The 4006-nt window shown below is 29.7% G+C and overlaps 1 long non-coding RNA gene across 1 annotated transcript; it reads right to left on the bottom strand.

The window, feature by feature from the left end:
- Positions 1 to 1984: 1984 nt before the first annotated feature.
- On the bottom strand, positions 1985 to 3635 carry LOC110894502. The gene is made up of 3 exons (XR_004884038.1): positions 3037 to 3635; positions 2791 to 2940; positions 1985 to 2482 (listed from the first exon to the last, which is right to left on the bottom strand). It is a non-coding gene; the product is annotated as an uncharacterized LOC110894502 (long non-coding RNA).
- Positions 3636 to 4006: the final 371 nt, after the last annotated feature.

Raw genomic sequence — 4006 nt, 5'->3', positions numbered from 1 at the left:
AGCCAGGGTGTGACAAAAATACATAACAACATAAACAAAATTGATACAACATATTAAACCTAAAGCGTCTATATGTGTATCTAAGCATCAACGCTACTTCATTTCGTAGCATCGTCATCCTCAACCGTATAACATCTATCTAACCAAAATATATAATACATAAACCACACATTTAATTTGCATGTTGATAATGGAATTAAATGAAATCATGAGAAATAACATGACTCATGAGACACCCCAAAGGTTTAATTGTAAAAGGAAATTAGAGATCTACTCACGGTTTGAGTTTAGTAATCCTTAGATGAGAAACCGCACGAAAATGAGAAACTTCAAATGATACGAGTTACCAAACAACCAACACATAAATGCACTATACAATTTAAGTCCTATGATTTAGGGACCCTTGTAAACCTAAATATATATAAAAATTTTCCAACTTTGAGAAATAAGGTAATATTTGTAAAGCTAGTCCGTTTTTATTATTCACGAAGTACGCGGCTTATTTCACCATGTTTCCTAAATATTAAAGATCTGAGATCAGAGATCATCATCACTTAAAAAGTTAGGAAAACACTCGACGATATACCCTCACGAATCATCAATAATGTTTTCATTTAAAACACACTAGGTTAGAACCCCGTGTATTACACGGGTTAAATAAATGTAATTTTTTATACTAAATAATAAAATAATATATCTTTAAAACCTCATTTATTACACGTGTTGAATAATATTAATTTTATATATTAAGTAATAAAAACTTATATCTTTAAGAACCCTATGTATTACACGGATTAGATAAATGTAATTTTGTACACTAAATATAAAAGTTATATCTTCAAAAAACCATGTTTTTTTTAAACGGTAGTCAAAAAAACCATGTATTGTACGGGTTGAATACTTAACTAAATCGAATTTCATATACCAAATTATAAAAAAAAAGTTATATCTTTTAAAACTCTGTGTATTACACGGGTTGAATGAATGTAATTTTTATAGTAAATAGTTAAAATTTTATATCCCTAAGAAAACCATGTGTATTACACGGCTTGAATAAATCTAATTTTATATACCAAATAATAAAATATTATATCTTTAAAAATCTCGTTTATTACACGTCGAATTTATTTGTGTATGTTCCACTAACAAAAAAAATAATTCTTGTTCCATGTATATCTTGCCAAGAATTTATTAATATAACTAAACTAATAATCATCTTACTTATCTACAATTATATGAATTAATAAGAGTTGAAAACACTACAAGAAAACTGGGTTTTTAGTACGCGCAAAAGCGTCCTAAAATGCTATTTTATAGGACCTTTCATTTAATAGGACCAACGGTAAAAGCGTTTCATGAAGGGGTCGTAATAAGTCCCCGAACTAAAAAAGCGTCCTAACATCTCAAATAAGTTTATGAAACCAATTTTATGGTCGCGTAATATGTCTTTGAACAACCAAAATAGTGTCCTAATAAAAACATACTAGGACACTTTTACGATGTTCTAATATGTGCTTACATACTTTTAATCTTTTGATACACTTACAAGCGTCCTTAGAAATTAATTGATAGGACCCTTATGATGTAACATTATAGCTAATTTAATACCAAGAAAAGAGTCCTAATATACCAAATAAGATTATGAAACCAATTTTACGGTCACATAATATGTCTATAGACAACTTAAATAGCGTTATAAAAAGAACATATTATGACACTTTTACAATGTTCTAATATGTGATTACCTACTTTTAATCTTTTGATACACATACAAGCGTTCTTAAAAATTAACTTATAGAACCATTATGATGTAACGTTATAGCTACTTTAATATCAACAAAATGGTCCTAAATCCCAAATAAGATTATAAAACCAATTTTATAAACAGACCATCAACATATAACATCCTAATAGTTATTGTATAACCATCAACTAATGAAAGAAATAAAACTTTTTTATATTTCAAATAAGCATGTTCATAACAAAAACACTAATCATAAGTAAGTTATAACATTATCTAACATAAAGTCTTAACATTTAACAAAGAAATTAAAAGCAATTATAGAAATAAGAAGCATAAAATCTTGAGTCATCATGCGTCCTCAATTCTTATGGACTACCTACAAATAAACCATCCACGTATAAGCATTAAATTCCGTGATATTAAAATTATTTATATCACAAGTTTAACAAATACATACCGAGATAAATGGATAGGGCCATGCAATGGATGCACCAATACAATCTTGAATTGTAGAAAATAAACCATATGGTCTTACCAAATTTTCATCTTTTTTTATTGGTACTTGAACATTTACCTCACACCATTCTGGTCCAATCTCTGTACCACCAACTAGATTTAAGTAGGATTTGGCATTCATTAAAATAACTAAAAACCACATAAATCACACACATTTACATCACAATAACAAGCACTCACCAACCATTTCTCTGCGGCTTCTCTATGCATCACTACTCTTCACTGAAATTAAAAATCATTCATTAAACTTCAGACTAGTTAATAAATAACTGGTTGACTTTTTAAATAAAATCAAATCTATATATCTTTGACTTTCAGTCAAAATACTAGTCGAGTCCGAGAGCTCCAACTTTAACTTTGAGAGAGCTCGGGAGCGAGCTCGGCTCGTTTAAAATTATATTTCTAAAGCTCAAGTTATGCTCGGGCCCGACCTGTTTATTGTTTATTAATTTATTTATATATACTTAATTACTTACATATATCTATAGTTATAATTTTTATATAAAATATAATATATAAGAGATTGTTACCCTGTTCAACACCTCTGCATTCCCCAACATGTATTTCAGCAATGGCATATCGTATTTCCATCCCTTGCAGATTGAAAACTTGATAGATGTAAGATTTGTTAGCATACAAGCTGGAACAACCTTCTGTTCAAACCAGTGAGAACCTACAAGCTTTTGTTTTTAACAGAAACAAAAAGTGCCGTTTTAATATTATATCCAAGTATAAGAACTACCAAGAACTAGTGGCTTTACAAATGGCCAACGTACCTTTTCAATATAGAAATGTTTCAAGTCAGGACAACTTTCAAGAAAATCAAGGATTAGACCAGACCCCAAGAACCTTTAAACTCCAAATGCTTCAAATTTGGAAAGTGGGGAAGAAAAAAAGTGGATCGGATCTTCAACAAAAATTCAAAAATTACAGTTGGTGAATGGAAGGAAATAAATTAAATTAAACGAACTATCTCTAATAAATAACAATTTAAAAGTTGAAGTCCATAAGACTATGAGGTGTGGAGGGGTTTGGGCTGGGGCATTGCTCGACACGTGGCGAGGGTCAAATCCACAAGGTAATACTTAAAAACTAGAGGGTCAGATCCACAAGGTAAGACATTGCTCAGCGGTCACCATATACAACATCAATGCATATATAGATGCTTAATTTTGAGAAGATGATGGATTGTTGAAAAATATGCAGAGCCTGCAACTTTGGCTATTTGTTTCCCAGATTCCATATCAGTGACAGCCATCGAGCTTCCTTTTGCTTCGGTTTCGGTTACTTTTTCCTCGTTAATTTTATCTCCATCTTTCACGTTAGCTTGATCTTCTGGATTTATAGAACTTTCACATGTTCCATTAGATCCATTAGAAGGAATGAGATACCAAAAGAAGCAAATGCAAGAAATACGATATGGTCCATTAACACATTTATGAGCTACTATTGGTCATTGTGATCAGCTAAGGCTCAATATGGCTATTAAGACATATTTGATCTACTAATTGTCCATTTTGATACATCGCCCAGTATACTTTAATAAATGACAAAAATAAGTTTGGAAGGACATTTCACAATCAATAAAATGAAAACTTATATTTATATACTTTAAAATATATGATTTTTAAAAACTGTTGTTTATAAAATAGAAAATGTATATAAACATAGCTAATATATACACATTATTATATTATTTATAAAAAATGAGTTATAACAAATATGAATTTTGAAAATATAATATTT

The sequence above is a fragment of the Helianthus annuus genome, chromosome 2 (genome assembly GCF_002127325.2).
Source record: "Helianthus annuus cultivar XRQ/B chromosome 2, HanXRQr2.0-SUNRISE, whole genome shotgun sequence".
Lineage (NCBI taxonomy): Eukaryota > Viridiplantae > Streptophyta > Magnoliopsida > Asterales > Asteraceae > Helianthus > Helianthus annuus.
This window is presented reverse-complemented; position numbering and strand designations above follow the sequence as displayed.